Genomic DNA, 21,362 nt, shown 5'->3' with positions numbered 1-21,362 from the left:
GGTGGGTGCAGAGTGGTGAGTGGTGGGTGCAGAGTGGTGAGTGGTGGGTGCGGAGTGGTGGGTGCGGAGTGGTGGGTGCGGAGTGGTGAGTAGTGGGTGTGGAGTGGTGAGCGGTGGGTGTGGAGTGGTGAGTGGTGGGTGTGGAGTGGTGAGTGGTGGGTGTTGGAGTGGTGAGTGGTGAGTGGTGGATGTGGAGTGGTGAGTGGTGGGTGTGGAGTGGTGAGTGGTGGATGTGGAGTGGTGAGTGGTGAGTGTGGCGTGGTGAGCGGTGGGTGTGGAGTGGTGGGTGGTGAGCGGTGGGTGTGGAGTGGTGAGTGGTGAGCGGTGGGTGTGGTGTGGTGAGTGGTGAGTGGTGGGTGCGGAGTGGTGAGTGGTGGGTGCGGAGTGGTGGGTGTGGAGTGGTGAGCGGTGGGTGTGGAGTGGTGAGCGGTGAATGGTGAGTGGTGGGTGCGGAGTGGTGAGTGGTGGGTGCGGAGTGGTGAGTGGTGGGTGCGGAGTGGTGGGTGTGGAGTGGTGAGTGGTGGGTGTGGAGTGGTGAGTGGTGGATGTGGAGTGGTGGGTGTGGAGTGGTGAGTGGTGGGTGTGGAGTGGTGAGTGGTGAGCGGTAGGTGTTAGAGTGGTGAGTGGTGAGTGGTGAGCGGTGGGTGTGGAGTGGTGAGCGGTGGGTGTGGAGTGGTGAGTGGTTGGTGTGGAGTGGTGAGTGGTGGGTGTTGGAGTGGTGAGTGGTGGGTGGTGAGTGGTGGGTGTGGAGTGGTGAGTGGTGGGTGTGGAGCGGTGAGTGGTGGGTGTGGAGTGGTGAGCGGTGGGTGTGGAGTGGTGAGCGGTGGGTGCGGAGTGGTGAGTGGTGGGTTCGGAGGGGTGAGTGGTGGGTGCGGAGTGGTGAGTGGTGGGTGCGGAGTGGTGGGTGCGGAGGGGTTAGTGGTGGGTTCGGAGTGGTGAGTGGTGGGTGCGGAGGGGTGAGTGGTGGGTGCAGAGTGGTGAGTGGTGGGTGCAGAGTGGTGAGTGGTGGGTGCGGAGTGGTGGGTGCGGAGTGGTGGGTGCGGAGTGGTGAGTAGTGGGTGTGGAGTGGTGAGCGGTGGGTGTGGAGTGGTGAGTGGTGGGTGTGGAGTGGTGAGTGGTGGGTGTTGGAGTGGTGAGTGGTGAGTGGTGGATGTGGAGTGGTGAGTGGTGGGTGTGGAGTGGTGAGTGGTGGATGTGGAGTGGTGAGTGGTGAGTGTGGCGTGGTGAGCGGTGGGTGTGGAGTGGTGGGTGGTGAGCGGTGGGTGTGGAGTGGTGAGTGGTGAGCGGTGGGTGTGGTGTGGTGAGTGGTGAGTGGTGGGTGCGGAGTGGTGAGTGGTGGGTGCGGAGTGGTGGGTGTGGAGTGGTGAGCGGTGGGTGTGGAGTGGTGAGCGGTGAATGGTGAGTGGTGGGTGCGGAGTGGTGAGTGGTGGGTGCGGAGTGGTGAGTGGTGGGTGCGGAGTGGTGGGTGTGGAGTGGTGAGTGGTGGGTGTGGAGTGGTGAGTGGTGGATGTGGAGTGGTGGGTGTGGAGTGGTGAGTGGTGGGTGTGGAGTGGTGAGTGGTGAGCGGTAGGTGTTAGAGTGGTGAGTGGTGAGTGGTGAGCGGTGGGTGTGGAGTGGTGAGCGGTGGGTGTGGAGTGGTGAGTGGTTGGTGTGGAGTGGTGAGTGGTGGGTGTTGGAGTGGTGAGTGGTGGGTGGTGAGTGGTGGGTGTGGAGTGGTTAGTGGTGGTTTGGAGTGGTGAGTGGTGGATGTGGAGTGGTGAGTGGTGGGTGTGGAGTGGTGAGTGGTGGATGTGGAGTGGTGAGTGGTGGGTGTGGAGTGGTGAGTGGTGAGTGTGGCATAGTGAGCGGTGGGGTGGAGCGGTGGGTGTGGAGTGGTGGGTGGTGAGCGGTGGGTATGGAGTGGTGAGTGGTGAGCGGTGGGTGTGGAGTGGTGAGTAGTGAGTGTGGCGTGGTGAGCGGTGGGTGTGGAGTGGTGGGTGGTGAGCGGTGGGTGTGGTGTGGTGAGTGGTGAGCGGTGGGTGTGGAGTGGTGAGTGGTGAGCGGTGGGTGCGGAGTGGTGAGTGGTGGGTGCGGAGTGGTGAGTGGTGGGTGCGGAGTGGTGAGTGGTGGGTGCGGAGTGGTGATTGGTGGGTGCGGAGTGGTGATTGGTGGGTGCGGAGTGGTGAGTGGTGGGTGCGGAGTGGTGAGTGGTGGGTGCGGAGTGGTGAGTGGTGGGTGCGGAGTGGTGAGTGGTGTGTGCGGAGTGGTGAGTTGTGGGTGCGGAGTGGTGAGTGGTGGGTGTGGAGTGATGGGTGCGGAGTGATGAGTGGTGGGTGCCGAGTGGTGAGTGGTGGGTGCGGAGTGGTGAGTGGTGGGTGTGGAGTGGTGGGTGGTGAGTGGTGGGTGTGGAGTGGTGAGCGGTGGGTGTGGAGTGGTGAGTGGTGGGTAGCGGAGTGGTGAGTGGTGGGTGCGGAGTGGTGAGTGGTGGGTGCGGAGTGGTGAGTGGTGGGTGTGGAGTGGTGAGCGGTGGGTGTGGAGTGGTGAGCGGTGGGTGTGGAGTGGTGAGTGGTGGGTGCGGAGTGGTGAGTGGTGGGTGCGGCGTGGTGGGTGGTGAGTGGTGGGTGTGTAGTGGTGAGTGGTGGGTGTGGAGTGGTGAGTGGTGAGCGGTAGGTGTTAGAGTGGTGAGTGGTGAGTGGTGAGCGGTGGGTGTGGAGTGGTGAGCGGTGGGTGTGGAGTGGGGAGCGGTGGGTGTGGAGTGGTGAGCGGTGGGTGTGGAGTGGTGAGCGGTGGGTGTGGAGTGGTGAGTGGTGGGTGTGGAGTTGTGAGTGGTGAGTGGTGGGTGTGGAGTGGTGAGTGGTGGGTGTGGAGTTGTGAGTGGTGGGTGTGGAGTGGTGAGTGGTGGATGTGGAGTGGTGAGTGGTGGGTGTGGAGTGGTGAGTGGTGAGTGTAGCGTGGTGAGCGGTGGGGTGGAGCGGTGGGTGTGGAGTGGTGGGTGGTGAGCTGTGGGTGTGGAGTGGTGAGTGGTGAGCGGTGGGTGTGGAGTGGTGAGTGTTGAGTGTGGCGTGGTGAGCGGTGGGTGTGGAGTGGTGGGTGGTGAGCGGTGGGTGTGGAGTGGTGAGTGGTGAGCGGTGGGTGTGGAGTGGTGAGTGTGGCGTGGTGAGCGGTTGGTGTGGAGTGGTGGGTGGTGATCGGTGGGTGTGGTGTGGTGAGTGTTGAGCGGTGGGTGTGGAGTGGTGAGTGGTGAGCGGTGGGTGTGGAGTGGTGAGCGGTGGGTGCGGGGTGGTGAGCGGTGAGTGGTGGGTGGTGAGTGTTGAGTGGTGGGTGTGGAGTGGTGAGTGGTGAGCGGTGGGTATGGAGTGGTGAGTGGTGAGCGGTGGGTGTGGTGTGGTGAGTGGTGAGCGGTGGGTGTGGTGAGTGGTGAGTGGTGAGCGGTGGGTGGTGGGTGCGGAGTGGTGAGCGGTGGGTGCGGAGTGGTGAGCGGTGAGTGGTGAGTGGTGGGTGCGGAGTGGTGAGTGGTGGGTGCGGAGTGGTGAGTGGTGGGTGCGGAGTGGTGGGTGTGGAGTTGTGAGTGGTGGGTGTGGAGTGGTGAGTGGTGGATGTGGAGTGGTGGGTGTGGAGTGGTGAGTGGTGGGTGTGGAGTGGTGTGTGGTGGATGTGGAGTGGTGAGTGGTGGGTGTGGAGTGGTGAGTGTGGCGTGGTGAGCGGTGGGGTGGAGCGGTGGGTGTGGAGTGGTGAGTGCGGAGTAGTGAGTGGTGGGTGCTGAGTGGTGAGTGGTGGCTGCGGAGTGGTGAGTGGTGGGTTCGGAGTGGTAAGTGGTGGGTGCGGAGTGGTGGGTGCGGAGTGGTGAGTGGTGGGTGCGGAGTGGTGAGTGGTGGGTTCGGAGGGGTGAGTGGTGGGTGCGGAGTGGTGAGTGGTGGGTGCGGAGTGGTGGGTGCGGAGGGGTGAGTGGTGGGTGCTGAGTGGTGAGTGGTGGGTGCGGAGTGGTGAGTGGTGGGTTCGGAGTGGTAAGTGGTGGGTGCGGAGTGGTGAGTGGTGGGTGGTGAGTGGTGGGTGTGGAGTGGTGAGTGGTGGGTGCTGAGTGGTGGGTGCGGAGAGGTGAGTGGTGGGTGCGGAGAGGTGAGTGGTGGGTTCGGAGTGGTGAGTGGTGGGTGCGGAGTGGTGGGTGCGGAGTGGTGAGTGGTGGGTGCGGAGTGGTGGGTGCTGAGTGGTGAGTGGTGGGTGCTGAGTGGTGTGTGGTGGATGCAGAGTGGTGAGTGCTGAGTGGTGAGTGGTGGGTTCGGAGTGGTGAGTGGTGGGTGCGGAGTGGTGGGTGCGGAGTGGTGAGTGGTGGGTGCGGAGTGGTGAGTGGTGGGTGCGGAGTGGTGGGTGCGGAGTGGTGGGTGCGGAGTGGTGAGTGGTGGGTGCGGAGTGGTGAGTGGTGAGCGGTGGGTGCGGAGTGGTGAGTTGTGGGTGCGTAGTTGTGAGTGGTGGGTGCGGAGTGGTGAGTGGTGGGTGCGGAGTGGTGAGTGGTGGGTGCGGAGTGGTGAGTGGTGGGTGCGGAGTGGTGAGTGGTGGGTGCGGAGTGGTGGGTGCGGAGTGGTGAGTGGTGGGTGCGGAGTGGTGAGTGGTGGGTGCGGAGTGGTGAGTGGTGGGTGCGGAGTGTTGAGTGGTGGGTGCGGAGTGGTGATTGGTGGGTGCGGAGTGGTGATTGGTGGGTGCGGAGTGGTGAGTGGTGGGTGCGGAGTGGTGAGTGGTGGATGCGGAGTGGTGAGTGGTGGGTGCGGAGTGGTGAGTGGTGCGTGCGGAGTGGTGAGTGGTGGGTGCGGAGTGGTGAGTGGTGGGTGCGGAGTGGTGAGTGGTGGGTGCGGAGTGGTGAGTGGTGGGTGCGGAGTGGTGAGTGGTGGGTGGTGAGTGGTGGGTGGTGGGTGCTGAGTGGTGTGTGGTGGATGCAGGGTGGTGAGTGGTGTGTTCGGAGTGGTGAGTGGTGGGTGCGGAGTGGTGGGTGCGGAGTGGTGAGTGGTGGGTGCGGAGTGGTGAGTGGTGGGTGCGGAGAGGTGAGTTGTGGGTGCGGAGAGGTGAGTGGTGGGTTCGGAGTGGTGAGTGGTGGGTGCGGAGTGGTGAGTGGTGGGTGCGGAGTGGTGAGTGGTGGGTGCGGAGTGGTGAGTGGTGGGTGCGGAGTGGTGAGTGGTGGGTGCGGAGTGGTGAGTGGTGGGTGCGGAGTGGTGAGTGGTGGGTGCGGAGTGGTGAGTGGTGGGTGCGGAGTGGTGGGTGCAGAGTGGTGGGTGCGGAGTGGTGGGTGCGGAATGGTGAGTGGTGGGTGCGGAGTGGTGAGTGGTGGGTTCGGAGGGGTGAGTGGTGGTTGCGGAGTGGTGAGTGGTGGGTGCGGAGTGGTGGGTGCGGAGGGGTGAGTGGTGGGTTCGGAGTGGTGAGTGGTGGGTGCGGAGTGATGAGTGGTGGGTGCAGAGTGGTGAGTGGTGGGTGCGGAGTGGTGGGTGCGGAGTGGTGGGTGCGGAGTGGTGGGTGCGGAGTGATGAGTGGTGGGTGCGGAGTGGTGAGTGGTGGGTGCGGAGTGGTGAGTGGTGGGGTGGAGCGGTGAGTGGTGGGTGTGGAGTGGTGAGCGGTGGGTGTGGAGTGGTGAGCGGTGGGTGTGGAGTGGTGAGCGGTGGGTGTGGAGTGGTGAGTGGTGGATGTGGAGTGGTGAGTGGTGGGTGTGGAGTGGTGAGTGGTGGATGTGGAGTGGTGAGTGGTGAGTGTGGCGTGGTGAGCGGTGGGTGTGGAGGGGTGGGTGGTGAGCGGTGGGTGTGGAGTGGTGAGTGGTGAGCGGTGGGTGTGGTGTGGTGAGTGGTGAGCGGTGGGTGTGGAGTGGTGAGTGGTGAGCGGTGGGTGTGGAGTGGTGAGCGGTGAGTGGTGAGTGGTGGGTGCGGAGTGGTGAGTGGTGGGTGCGGAGTGGTGAGTGGTGGGTGCGGAGTGGTGGGTGTGGAGTGGTGAGCGGTGGGTGTGGAGTGGTGAGCGGTGAGTGGTGAGTGGTGGGTGCGGAGTGGTGAGTGGTGGGTGCCGAGTGGTGAGTGGTGGGTGCGGAGTGGTGGGTGTGGAGTGGTGAGTGGTGGGTGTGGAGTGGTGAGTGGTGAATGTGGAGTGGTGGGTGTGGAGTGGTGAGTGGTGGGTGTGGAGTGGTGAGTGGTGAGCGGTAGGTGTTAGAGTGGTGAGTGGTGAGTGGTGAGTGGTGAGCGGTGGGTGTGGAGTGGTGAGCGGTGGGTGTAGAGTGGTGAGTGGTGGGTGTGGAGTGGTGAGTGGTGGGTGTTGGAGTGGTGGGTGGTGAGTGGTGGGTGTGGAGTGGTGAGTGGTGGGTGTGGAGTGGTGAGTGGTGGATGTGGAGTGGTGAGTGGTGGGTGTGGAGTGGTGAGTGGTGGATGTGGAGTGGTGAGTGGTGGGTGTGGAGTGGTGAGTGGTGAGTGTGGCGTGGTGAGCGGTGGGGTGGAGCGGTGGGTGTGGAGTGGTGGGTGGTGAGCGGTGGGTATGGAGTGGTGAGTGGTGAGCGGTGGGTGTGGAGTGGTGAGTAGTGAGTGTGGCGTGGTGAGCGGTGGGTGTGGAGTGGTGGGTGGTGAGCGGTGGGTGTGGTGTGGTGAGTGGTGAGCGGTGGGTGTGGAGTGGTGAGTGGTGAGCGGTGGGTGTGGAGTGGTGAGTGGTGGGTACGGAGTGGTGAGTGGTGGGTGCGGAGTGGTGAGTGGTGGGTGCGGAGTGGTGATTGGTGGGTGCGGAGTGGTGAGTGGTGGGTGCGGAGTGGTGAGTGGTGGGTGCGGAGTGGTGAGTGGTGGGTGCGGAGTGGTGAGTGGTGGGTGCGGAGTGGTGAGTGGTGGGTGCGGAGTGGTGAGTGGTGGGTGCGGAGTGGTGAGTGGTGGGTGCGGAGTGGTGAGTGGTGGGTGTGGAGTGGTGAGTGGTGGGTGTGGAGTGATGAGTGGTGGGTGCGGAGTGATGAGTGGTGGGTGCCGAGTGGTGAGTGGTGGGTGCGGAGTGGTGAGTGGTGGGTGTGGAGTGGTGGGTGGTGAGTGGTGGGTGTGGAGTGGTGAGCGGTGGGTGTGGAGTGGTGAGTGGTGTGTAGCGGAGTGGTGGGTGCGGAGTGGTGAGTGGTGGGTGCGGAGTGGTGAGTGGTGGGTGCGGCGTGGTGGGTGGTGAGTGGTGGGTGTGTAGTGGTGAGTGGTGGGTGTGGAGTGGTGAGTGGTGAGCGGTAGGTGTTAGAGTGGTGAGTGGTGAGTGGTGAGCGGTGGGTGTGGAGTGGTGAGCGGTGGGTGTGGAGTGGTGAGCGGTGGGTGTGGAGTGGTGAGCGGTGGGTGTGGAGTGGTGAGTGGTGGGTGTGGAGTGGTGAGTGGTGAGTGGTGGGTGTTGGAGTGGTGAGTGGTGGTTGTGGAGTTGTGAGTGGTGGGTGTGGAGTGGTGAGTGGTGGATGTGGAGTGGTGAGTGGTGGGTGTGGAGTGGTGAGTGGTGAGTGTAGCGTGGTGAGCGGTGGGGTGGAGCGGTGGGTGTGGAGTGGTGGGTGGTGAGCTGTGGGTGTGGAGTGGTGAGTGGTGAGCGGTGGGTGTGGAGTGGTGAGTGGTGAGTGTGGCGTGGTGAGCGGTGGGTGTGGAGTGGTGGGTGGTGAGCGGTGGGTGTGGAGTGGTGAGTGGTGAGCGGTGGGTGTGGAGTGGTGAGTGTGGCGTGGTGAGCGGTTGGTGTGGAGTGGTGGGTGGTGATCGGTGGGTGTGGTGTGGTGAGTGTTGAGCGGTGGGTGTGGAGTGGTGAGTGGTGAGCGGTGGGTGTGGAGTGGTGAGCGGTGGGTGCGGGGTGGTGAGCGGTGGGTGCCGGGTGGTGAGCGGTGAGTGGTGGGTGGTGAGTGTTGAGTGGTGGGTGTGGAGTGGTGAGTGGTGAGCGGTGGGTGTGGAGTGGTGAGTGGTGAGTGGTGGGTGTGGAGTGGTGAGTGGTGGGTGCGGAGTGGTGAGTGGTGAGCGGTGGGTGCGGAGTGGTGAGTGGTGAGTGTGGCGTGGTGAGCGGTTGGTGTGGAGTGGTGGGTGGTGAGCGGTGGGTGTGGTGAGCGGTGGGTGGTGGGTGCGGAGTGGTGAGCGGTGGGTGCGGAGTGGTGAGCGGTGAGTGGTGAGTGGTGGGTGCGGAGTGGTGAGTGGTGGGTGCGGAGTGGTGAGTGGTGGGTGCGGAGTGGTGGGTGCGGAGTGGTGAGTGGTGGGTGTGGAGTGGTGAGTGGTGGGTGTGGAGTGGTGGGTGCGGAGTGGTGAGTGGTGGGTGTGGCGTGGTGAGCGGTGGGTGTGGAGTGGTGGGTGGTGAGCGGTGGGTGTGGAGTGGTGAGTGGTGACAGTGCAGCGGTGAGTGGTGAGTGGTGAGCGGTGGGCGGTGAGTGGTGAGCGGTGGGTGCGGGGTGGTGAGTGGTGAGTGGTGGGTGGTGAGTGGTGAGTGTGGCGTGGTGAGCGGTGGGTTTGGAGTGGTGGGTGGTGAGCGGTGGGTGTGGAGTGGTGAGTGGTGAGCGGTGGGTGTGGAGTGGTGAGTGGTAAGCGGTGGGTGTGGAGTGGTGAGTGGTGGGTGTGGAGTGGTGATTGGTGGGTGTGGAGTGGTGAGTGGTGACAGTGCAGCGGTGAGTGGTGAGTGGTGAGCGGTGGGCGGTGAGTGGTGAGCGGTGGGTGCGGGGTGGTGAGTGGTGGGTGGTGAGTGGTGGGTGGTGAGTGGTGAGTGGTGGGAGTGGAGCGGTGAGCTATGAGCTGCGCTACGAACCTGGGCGTCACGAGTTTGAAATCCCGCTCACGGCCAACATCGGTGGCGATTATCTTGGACCGGTGCTGGGGTCCTCCCCTTGGTCGACTCGGCCTCAAACCTGGTGCGGGTGTGTAAACATCGCCGCCAGGGAGATAAAGGCGGCCGGGCGTGTTGTTGGCCACCCACCCCTCGTGTGCCAGTGCCGGCCTTCGTAGGTGCGACTCGCTAATAGCACTTGCCCCGACAGTCTGTGAAGGCTACTCGTGGGATCTTTGTCCTTGTGCTGCTGCAGTTGGTGATCCACGTGGCCCGTGGCCCCATAGAGACGCACACACACAGACTCATAGAGACACACACACACACAGACTCATAGAGACACACACAGACTCATAGAGACACACACACACAGACTCATAGAGACACACACAGACTCACAGAGAGAGACACACACACACAGACTCATAGAGACACACACACAGACTCAGAGACACACACAGACTCATAGAGACACACACACACAGACTCCTAGAGACACACACACACAGACTCATAGAGACACACACACACAGACTCATAGAGACACACACAGACTCAGAGACACACACAGACTCATAGAGACACACACAGACTCATAGAGACACACACACAGACTCATAGAGACACACACAGACTAAGAGACACACACAGACTCATAGAGACACACACAGACTCATAGAGACACACACACATACTCATAGAGACACACACACACACAGACTCGGAGACACACACAGACTCGGAGACACACACAGACTCGGAGACACACACACACACACATACTCACAGCGACACACACAGACTCATAGAGACACACACAGACTCGGAGACACACACACAGACTCGGAGACACACACACAGACTCGGAGACACACACACAGACTCACAGAGACACCCACACACATAGACTCATAGAGACACACACAGAGACTCATAGAGACACACACAGACTCATAGAGACACAAACAGAGACTCATAGAGACACACACAGAGACTCATAGAGACACACACACAGACTCATAGAGACACACACACACACAGACTCATAGACACACACAGACTCACAGAGACACCCACACACACACAGACTCATAGAGACACACACAGACTCATAGAGACACACACACAGACTCATAGAGACACACACAGACTCATAGAGACACACACACAGACTCGGAGACACACACACAGACTCGGAGACACACACACAGACTCACAGAGACACCCACACACACAGACTCATAGAGACACACACAGAGACTCATAGAGACACACACAGACTCATAGAGACACAAACAGAGACTCATAGAGACACACACAGAGACTCATAGAGACACACACACAGACTCATAGAGACACACACACACAGACTCATAGACACACACAGACTCACAGAGACACACACACACACACAGACTCATAGAGACACACACAGACTCATAGAGACACACACAGAGACTCATAGAGACACTCACACATACTCATAGAGACACACACACAGACTTATAGACACACACACAGACTCATAGAGACACACACACACAGACTCATAGACACTCATAGAGACATCGTACACACACACAGACTCATAGGCTCATAGAGACATCACACGTGAACAGAGACACTGAGACACACACATAGGTCATACAGACGTCGGTCATACATACTGACACAGAGGCAACGATTCCCCATATATACTATAACAGAGAGTTGGGGCAAGTTCTGTTAGCGAGCACCTATTAAGGACAACACAGCACACACGGTGGTGGGTAGACGACACCACGCTCAGCCACCTTTGTCTCTCCAGTGCTCATGTTCACGCACCACACTAAATCTTGTACGTATATTGAACTTCTTTCGCATCGCACGTAGCCAACCGTGCTAATTGGAGGTGCGGGGGAAGTGTTCGAGAATGATTCGACCTGGGGGAGGCCCGGGACCAGCTCTAACATCACTCGCCACTGATGCTCGACGTGGCCGGGAATCGAACTCGGGTTGGTTGGGTCTGCAGCGCGGTGTGCGCAGCACTGCACCGTACGGGGCGGGGTTTTCCCGATTCACGTAAACTATCTCCGTCCTTGCCTGGTTATGCACTTGGCTCTGAAGAATGGACGTTGCCTGAAATGTCAGCCTTAGGCATGGGTGGGAGAACCTTTGACTTTGCTGTTGGCCGAGTGGGACTTTCGGATCCCTTGGGCAGGCAACCAAACTTCACACTAGCAGGCCATCATCGTCCTCTTCTGACACAAGTCAATTCTGTGTGCCCAGGGTGAGAACTCAGAAGACCAGGATAAGGGAGCCTCGCTCACACGAGCGGTGACCAGGGTCACCAACAACGACAAGAGGCCCTTTGCGGTCAAAGAAGCGACCGTTGCGTAGCTTCAAATCTAGAACCGCGGAGGTTCGAATTCCAGCTTGAAAACAGGTCCCCTCGAGGTACCGCCTCAGCGCTGCTGGGGGGACGACGCCTGCTGTGACGGATGATCGCCGCTTGTGGGCCAACTCCGAGTGGCGGGCGCGAGATGCTGCGACCCCACGTATCGCGCCATTTGAGGCCCGCGCCCGCCTCGGTCTTTCCCCCGTGACCGCTCGCTGGCTCGGCGAGGGCCGCGCGGGCCCGCCCGCCTGCCGAGCATTTGCCAATGTGAAATCCTCCGGGATGGCTAAGCCGGCTTCCTAATCCCGCATCACACCACCAGACCAGCAGGGCTAGTCGCCAGCGGTTCCTTTTCTAGTCGGGGCCCTGATTAGATATTTAAGGTGGACTTATGGTCGTGCCGGTCGATTAGTACAATGTGCACTTTGCGTTGACGCCATGGGTGGGGGGGGGGGTGCCGCTTCACGAAATGTCTGACAAATCCATCTAAAGTGACAGATCAAAATAACAACAATCCCGACTGCTCTAAGCAAGCGTGTGGTGACGCGTTGCTCGTCTCCCTCCGTTGTTCTCTGCTCGGCTCAATCTGAGTGTCGCTATCCATAAAGAAATAAAAAATCCGCTTCTTGTTTGTTTAGCGTTTCAAAGCGGTAACTCACCATCTTGACGTGGCCCTGTCGTGTTACCGCAAAACCTAGTCTGGCTGGATTGGTGAAATATAAATATAAGAAGTTTTAGGTTTTATGTGCACTTAAGGCTGCCGCAGTGCGCATCCCAGCTCTTCGTTGCAAAAGAAGGGGCCACGCTGAGTCACCGTGCCTCACAATGCCTTCAACGCAGAAGATCCCCTGGGGTTTGATCTTCCACAAAGCTGCTCATGGTCCATCCTAAACCGCATCCGCTGCACAAACCATGGCAGCAGTAGATGCGGGTAGCTGATGCTGCACAAACGGCAAATAAAAAAATCTCCAGTAGCAGTGTGCGACTAGTCATCCAGAACAGACCGTGCAGCGTGTAACGACGCAAAGGCCCCGATCAAGAAATACGAAGGAGACATCGCAGCAACGATGATACACTGCCAGCCCCATACGAGAGAAGAGGAATGCCTTCATTTTATTTGCGGGCCACATGGCCAGGACCCGCAAGGGGACATTGAACGCTGACATCTCGGTTGTTGCTTGCTAGTTGGTGGTGGTCATGGCGACAGCGCGTGTGGTGAGAGAGCCGTGCAACCCTTCGTCACGCACGGGCAAGAAGCCGTCGGGTTCTTGACCTCTGGCACCCGATAGAAACTGTCGCGGTTAATCCTTTGGTAAGTCCAACTTCGCGACATCTTCGTCTAAATGCGGGAGCTCAAATGCATTTCCGCAAAGACGTTTCGTGAATTACGGCGCAAGCACGAAAAAGACTCGCTGACCTCTCAGCCCATCATCTCTCCGTATTTGATAAAACTAGTACCACGTTGTGGGGATATGAGTAACCCAAGATAGCCTCATCCTTGCCATAGGAATGTGGAATTTCCACCACTGGCTCAGGGCTTATAAGCAGCAGATGAGCAACGCCTTCACGCTCTATTCGAGCAGGGAACCGCTTCTCGACTTTTCTTTTGACGATCAAACTCCCGTTACGACGCGAGATTCACGCGTCCCACCGCGGCCCCAAACACTGGAGAGGTGCGCTGAGCGAACAAGGAGGGGAGGTGACGAGTTGGTTGGGGTGGAGGGGTGTGAAGGCCGGGACGGGCCGTCCTGCCGGCGACGCGCGACGCGACGACCCCGGAGTGTGAGTGTTGGGACGTATTGGCGGTACACCGGAGCAGCATAACACACCGGTTCTCATAAAACAGTCAAAAAATTAATAAAGTACAAATTTGAATCGGCACGTCTGTTTATCGGTCTTTAATTGACCCCGTCGCCAGGTTTGACGCGAGTCGAAGGTTTATTCGGTCTGCTGACACTTGCAAAAAAAAAGGTCAACATTGACCGTTGATTTGGGTTCCTTTCAATCGAGGAACCGCCCGACCAAGTCTCGAGAATGAGGAGTCAAATCACGGAGCCAACCACTGGCGGAGCCAGTGGGGGGGGGTGGGGTGGCACGTTCCACCCCAATGATCCGATCTAAATCCCTAATTTCGATTGGATTATTGGGGTTTATTAGTAATAAATCAGCATTTTGCGACCCCCACTGCCACTGTGTAGCATATTATTATGTGCCAGGCACTCTATGAGATGATAGGACAATAGTCTGCGTCCATAATTGGCAATAAGTAACGGCAAAGCGGTTATAAGTGACTCACAGAATTGTGCACAGTTGCGTATACAGTACACGACTTCCCTGAAGGCATTCACCTTCAGCGAGTGCGATGCCAATCACACGCAGTTCGAATTCGACCCTCGATCGATGGCTGCGCTATCGCCAGACACGCGTCGAATAAAAAGCAAGGGACAAGTCCTTACTTACTCACAACTCCTTTCATTTTTCATTGCTGGAGGGGTTGCCCCTCTACCTGAAAATCCTGGCTCCGCCATTGGAGCCAACCAATCGTCTTCAGGCTGGGTGTGGCTATACGGCAACAGACTGTGAAGCTTCGTGCTCAGCCCGCTCGTATCAACATTCCGCCTTCCGACTGCTTCTCCAGGACGATCACTGATTTTGACTGGACGCGGTGTGCCCTGATAGTTTTCGTGGTGGTGGTTGTATTCATCGCTTGGTTCCATTAATGCACATCTGTAACTTCTTGTGTCTGGTATCTTTCTCTCTAAATAAGTAAATAACCAGGGTTAGATTGGATTCTTTAGCCTGGAATTTCACCAAAACCTGCCACATAACGCGAACTCACGTTCCTCCTTGGGCGAATGACACTCATCCTGGCCTCTTGACTTCTCGCCGGGTTAAGCAAGTGCACTTGACACACTACTGTATGGCATGCCTTCAACAAATACCCCGTGGTGAACTTCCTCCATCTGTTCTGTTGTTGTGGTGTTGATGTGGTGTTGTTGTGGTGTTGCTGTGGTGTTGTTGATGTGTTGTGCTGTTGTGGTGTTGCTGTGGTGTTGTTGGTGTTGTTGCTGTGGTTTCGTGTTGATGTGGCGGTGGTGTTGATGTGTTGTTGCAGCTCCCCGGGTGACGCGGCGCGCTCTTGGAGGAGAGCCCGATGCCCTCTCGCGCCCCCCGTCGTCAACCCGTGAGCCGCAGCGCCTGAGTTCTCATCCCTGGATGACCGCGCCGGCCCGCAGGTGGGTCGTCGCCGACGATCCCCGGCGCGTCGCCGCGTCCCTTCTCCGTCCCGCGGCCACCGCGAGCCGGTTCCCACCTCGCCGCGCCGGGCAGACCTCGACGTGAAGCGGCAGGCACAGTGACCGCTGATCCAGCACCCACCGCTCTGCTCTCTCGCCGGCGGTCAGTCGCCCCCTGCTCACTCATCTGTCGCTAATAATATTGGTTCCTGTTCCCTTGAATATCACTCACTCGCTCCCTCGCTCAAGTCCACCACACCCACCCCACTCACCCACCCCACCCCACCCACCCCACACCACCCACCCCAAATCACCCACCCACTCCACCCACTCCTCCCCACCCCAATTCTCTACACCCACCCCACACCACCCACCCCACCCATCCCACACCATCCACCCCACCCATCCCACACCACCCACCCACTCCACCCACTCCACCCCACCCCAACCCACCACACCCTCCCCACAATCCACCACACCCACGATGAAGCGGTTCAGGTGCCGGGCGGATCGTCGCATCGCACGACCTTGAGAGGCGGCGGTATCTTGGGGAGGCCACCATCCAGCAGCAGATTGACAGGAGGGGACATCTGTAACGGGCCTGTCGTGAAAATCGTCAGGGTCTCCGAGGTTGAAGGAGGACGTTCATTGTGTTCCAATGGGCTTGTAGTCCTCTATGGTGGGAGCTTTGAGCCAGCAGTGGAGAATCCACGTTCCCGTGGTTTGAGTCGGTCTCTCCGTAGGACGGCTGCTGTTGACGTCATGTAAAGTGGTACCTCATGTATTAGCCTCGGGGAGGGGGGTGGGGGGAGACTGCCCCACCTCCCCAACTACACTGCAGGCATCACAACAACACTCACTCACCCACTCACCACACTGCAGGTGACAACAACACTCACCCACTCACCACACTGCAGGTCACAACAACACTCACCCACTCACCACACTGCAGGTTATAACAACACACCCACTCACCATACTGCAGGCATCACAGCAACACACTCACCCACTCACCACACTGCAGGTCACAACAACACTCACCCACTCACCACACTGCAGGTTATAACAACACACCCACTCACCATACTGCAGGCATCACAGCAACACACTCACCCACTCACCACACTGCAGGTCACAACAACACTCACCCACTCACCACACTGCAGGTCGCAACAACTCACTCACCACACTGCAGACATCACAACAACACTCACCCACTCACCACTCTGCAGGCATCACAGCAACACACTCACCCACTCACCACACTGCGGGTCACAACAACACACCTACCCACTCGCCATACTGTAGGCATCACAGCAACACACACACTCACCCACTCACCACTCTGCAGGCATCACAACAACACATCCACCACCACACTGCAGGTCACAACAACACTCACCACTCACCACACTGCAGGCATCACAACAACATTCACTCACCCACTCACCACACTGCAGGTCACAACAACACTCACCCACTCACCACACTGCAGGTCACAACAACACTCACCCACTCACCACACTGCAGGTCACAACAATACACTCACCCACTCACCACACTGCAGGTCACAACAATACACTCACCCACTCACCACACTGCAGGTCACAACATCACTCACCCACTCACCACACTGCAGGCATCACAACAACACCCACTCACCACTCTACAGGCATCACAACAACACCCACTCACCACACTGCAGGTCACAACAACACACCCACTCACCACACTGCATGCATCATAACAACACACTCACCCACTCACCACACTACAGGTCACAACAACACTCACCCACTCACCACACTGCAGGCATCACAACAACACCCACTCACCACTCTACAGGCATCACAACAACACCCACTCACAACACTGCAGGTCACAACAACACACCCACTCACCACACTGCATGCATCATAACAACACACTCACCCACTCACCACACTGCAGGTCACAACAACACTCACCCACTCACCACACTGCAGGTCGCAACAACTCACTCACCACACTGCAGACATCACAACAACACTCACCCACTCACCACTCTGCAGGCATCACAGCAACACACTCACCCACTCACCACACTGCGGGTCACAACAACACACCTACCCACTCGCCATACTGTAGGCATCACAGCAACACACACACTCACCCACTCACCACTCTGCAGGCATCACAACAACACATCCACCACCACACTGCAGGTCACAACAACACTCACCACTCACCACACTGCAGGCATCACAACAACATTCACTCACCCACTCACCACACTGCAGGTCACAACAACACTCACCCACTCACCACACTGCAGGTCAGAACAACACTCACCCACTCACCACACTGCAGGTCACAACAATACACTCACCCACTCACCACACTGCAGGTCACAACATCACTCACCCACTCACCACACTGCAGGCATCACAACAACACCCACTCACCACTCTACAGGCATCACAACAACACCCACTCACCACACTGCAGGTCACAACAACACACCCACTCACCACACTGCATGCATCATAAAAACACACTCACCCACTCACCACACTGCAGGTCACAACAACACTCACCCACTCACCACACTGCAGGCATCACAACAACACCCACTCACCACTCTACAGGCATCACAACAACACCCACTCACAACACTGCAGGTCACAACAACACACCCACTCACCACACTGCATGCATCAAAACAATACACTCACCCACTCACCACAATGCATGCATCACAACAACACTCACTCACTACACTGCAGGCATCACAACAACACACCCACCCACTCACCACACTGCAGGTCACAACAACACACTCACCCACTCACCATATTGTAGGCATCACTATAATACACTCACCACACTGCAGGTATCACAACAACACTCACTCACTCACCCACTCACCACACTGGAGGCATCACAACAACACACACACCACCACAATGCAGGTATCACAACAAAAACAACACACCCACCTACCACCACACTGCATGCATCACAACAACTGTTTCTCTTCTTTGCTCCACTTTGGAATTCCCTCCCGTCGTTGTTTTTTTCCAAGCTCTCATAACAGCCTCGCTGAATTCAAGACACGTGTTCCACTCGCTGATCTATTACAACTTTGACGGTGCTGTTTGTTACTGCCCACTTTACGTTATGGACCACTGGGCCCTGTCCTCAGCAACTCTGTTTCAAAGTACACAGAGATCAGCGTGCATCTGTATGCTGCGTACATGGCACATCACATGTGATCCGGCTTAGGCTGATTGGTATTCGTCTTTGCTGTGGGGATTAATTGGAGCCTCCGTGTTGCGTTGTGCAGGGTTTAATGGGTTGTTTACAATGCGTGGAGGCTTCTCCCTGCGCCCCCCAACACGCCTCCATGCTGCTTGGGAATCTGCATAAAGCCATCTATCAATTAACCCATCCGTCCATAAATCCATACATAAACCCATCCATTAGAAACCGATCTGTCCATAACCCATACTTCCATAAACCCATCTGTCTATGAAATCATCCGTCTATGAACCTGTACGCCAATGAACCTCTCCGTGCTTTTTCTAAACATTGCGTTTGTGAGCAGTGCATTTGTGAGTAGTGCGGTGTGTTTGTGAGCTGTGCGTTGGTTAGCGGTGCGTTTGTGTGCGGTGCGTTGGTGAGCAGTGCGTTTGTGAGCGTTGCGTTTGTGAGCGTTGCATTTGTGAGTGGTGTCTTTGTGAGCGTTGCGTTTGTGAACGGTGCGTTTGTGAGCGTTGCGTTTGTGAGCGTTGCGTTTGTGAGCGGTGCGTTTGTGAGCGGTGTGTTTGTGAGCGGTGCGTTTGTGAGCGGTGCGTATGTGAGCGTTGCGTTTGTGAGCGGTGCGTTTGTGAACGGTGCGTTTGTGAGCGTTGCGTTTGTGAGCGTTGCGTTTGTTAGCGGTGCGTTTGTTAGCGGTGCGTTTGTGTGCGTTGTGTTTGTGAGCAATGTGTTTGTTAGCGGTGCGTTTGTGTGCGTTGTGTTTGTGAGCAATGTGTTGGTGAGCGGTGTGTTTGTGAGCAGTGCAGAGAGGCGAGTGTCGGCAGATGCAGGAGGAGAATGAGGGACGCTGTCGCTCTGATTGACGACCACAAAGCAGCGCTCCTATCGAGTGAAATGCATTTCACCCCCCATTGGTTTCTAAATCATGTGATCGATGGCAATTAAAGTGGCGCTTTCCAGTTTCAGTGACAGCTCAGTCTGTTTCTAGAGAGTCGTTTTGTCACCGGCGAGGAAACCGGCATTTTGTCAAAGGGATGTTTCTGCCTGAGGTTGTCGCGTCTCACCGCGACGTCCGTCTCTCCAGAGAGCGACCGGGGCAGACTCGCTACCATTTATGTTTGCGGTATTTCGAGTTTTCGTCGGATTACGGACAGATCCAAGTTGTCCGTCGGTCAATCGGCGCTCTCGTCTATCAACTACCATCGCAGTCGTGTCAGCCGTGGTCAATCAACTAAAGGTGGTTTGGGGGGGCGGGGGGGGGGGGCGGCCCCCCCCCTCCCCCGCGCGCGGCCACCAATCGGAGCGCAGCCACAGCGGCGCAGCGGCGCCACTCGAGCCGCTCACTGCCTCCTTAGGAGACGCGGCGATCGCTAATCAGCTCCTGATCTCCGCACGCGCGCTCGTGAGCCCGCCCCTGCCCGCCGGCAGGCCCGCCGGGCTGCTTGACTGGTGCCCGCCGGGCTGCTTGTCTGGTGCCCGCCTGGCTGCTTGTCTGGTGCCCGCCGGGCTGCTTGTCTGGTGCCCGCCGGGCTGCTTGTCTGGTGCCCGCCGGGCTGCTTGACTGGTGCCCGCCGGGCTGCTTGTCTGGTGCCCGCCGGGCTGCTTGTCTGGTGCCCGCCGGGCTGCTTGACTGGTGCCCGCTGGGCTGCTTGTCTGGTGCCCGCCGGGCTGCTTGACTGGTGCCCGCCGGGCTACTTGTCTTGTGCCCGCCGGGCTGCTTGACCGGTGCCCGCCGGGCTGCTTGACCGGTGCCCGCCGGGCTGCTTGACCGGTGCCCGCCGGGCTGCTTGTCTGGTGCCCGCCGGGCTGCTTAGCTGGTGCCCGCCGGGCTACTTAACTGGTGCCCGCCGGGCTGCTTGACTGGTGCCCGCCGGGCTGCTTGACTGGTGCCCGCCCGGCTGCTTGACTGGTGCCCGCCGGGCTGCTTGACTGGTGCCCGCCGGGCTGCTTGTCTGGTGCCCGCCGGGCTGCTTGTCTGGTGCCCGCCCGCGTGGCCGTCCGGCACCCGCTCGGCAGCGTGCCGCGGAGCTTCCCCGGGGACCGCAGCGCTGCCCGGCGCTGGACGGGGCGGTGACCGCGACCTCCCCCCCCCCCCCCGCGCACGGGCACCCAGTCGTGACCCTGACCTCTCGGCGGCGGTGCCGGCGGTGAGGGCGGTGAGGGCGGTGGGGGTGATGAGTGTACAGCGGCCTGCAACCGGCAGAGCGTGAGGCTTGTGAGCAGTAAAGGCGGCGTGTGCGGTGGTTGCTGTTAGCGAGCTGAGGCATGGCCAGTGACAGCTGCTCCCGTGCGTGTGTGAGCTGTGTGTGTGTGAGCTGTGTGTGTTGTGTGTGAGCTGTGTGTGTGTTGTGTGTGTGTGTAGCTGTGTGTGTGTGTGTGAGCTGTGTGTGTGTGGGCTGTGTGAGAGCTGGGTGTGTGTAAGCTGTGTGTGTGTGAGCTGTGTGTGTGTGGGCTGTGTGTGTGTGAGCTGTGTGTGTGTGAGCTGTGTGTGTGTGAGCTGTGTGTGTGTGAGCTGTGTGTGTGTAGGCTGTGTGGGTGTGGGCTGTGTGAGAGCTGGGTGTGTGAGAGCTGGGTGTGTGTTAGCTGTGTGTGTGTGAGCTGTGTGTGTGTGGGCTGTGTGGGTGTGGGCTGTGTGGGTGTGGACTGTGTGTGTGTGTTGGCTGTGTGTGTGTGGGCTGTCTGTGTGTGTGAGCTGTGTGTGTGGGCTGTGTGTGTGTGGGCTGTGTGTGTGTGGGCTGTGTGTGTGTGAGCTGTGTGTGTGTGTGAGCTGTGTGTGTGTGTGAGCTGTGTGTGAGCTGTGTGTGTGTGTGAGCTGTGTGTGTGTGTGAGCTGTGTGTGTGTGTGAGCTGCGTGTGTGAGCTGCGTGTGTGTGAGCTGCGTGTGTGAGCTGCGTGTGTGTGTGTGCTGTGTGTGTGTGTGAGCTGTGTGTGTGTGTGAGCTGTGTGTGTGTGTGAGCTGTGTGTGTGTGTGAGCTGTGTGTGCGTGAGTTGCGTGAGCTGTGTATGTGTGTGAGCTGTGTGTGTGAGCTGTGTGTGTGAGCTGTGTGTCTGAGCTGTGTGTCTGAGCTGTGTGTGTGAGCTGCGTGTGTGTGTGAACTGTGTGTGAGCTGTGTGCGTGTCTCCGTGTGGCATGCTACAAATCGCTCCCTGTCCGTACTGCGTGCCCGATGCACGGTGAGCCAACGTTGATTCTCTTTCTGTGGGGCGGTGCGCCCGGCTCCCGTGACCACGGATCGTCGCCCGTTCCTTGCCAAGTGGGATCGTGCCGGGCGTCGCCCGCTGCGCCCGTGGTCACGGCGGGTGCGCAAACTGCTGCTCCTGCTGCTGTGCTGCTACTGCTGCTGTTGCTGCGCTGCTACTACTGCTGCGCTGCTGCCGCTGCCGCTGCAATGTTGCTGCTGCTGCGTGTGACTTCCACGAGGCCGGTGCAACGCCGAGCAACTCGTTCGTCGTGCCGTTGCACTGCCGCAGCGTCGGCACCTTCTGTCGCTGAACGGCCAGAAGGATCGGCCCCGAGCGGCGGGCGGGGTCGATGGTGGCAGAGCGTGCGTCATGACCGTCACGGAGGAGATGGGTCGGCCTCCTCTTAGAATCCTAGTTGAACAATCAGGAGCGGCTTTTGCTGCCTGCTTGTATGTCAGCCATTACGGAGCCCTTTGTCAATCCACTGCTGGATTTTGGCCTCTCCTTGTCAGTTATGGGAGTTGATTGACCATACTTCACCACGCCGATCAATGGGGATTGTTCAAGGGAAGGGGGACCGTTTCTCATCTCACTCGTTGC

The sequence above is a fragment of the Lampetra planeri genome, chromosome 4 (assembly GCF_965212315.1).
Source record: "Lampetra planeri chromosome 4, kcLamPlan1.2.h2, whole genome shotgun sequence".
NCBI classification, from domain to species: domain Eukaryota; kingdom Metazoa; phylum Chordata; class Hyperoartia; order Petromyzontiformes; family Petromyzontidae; genus Lampetra; species Lampetra planeri.
Note: the sequence above shows the minus strand (reverse complement) of the source record.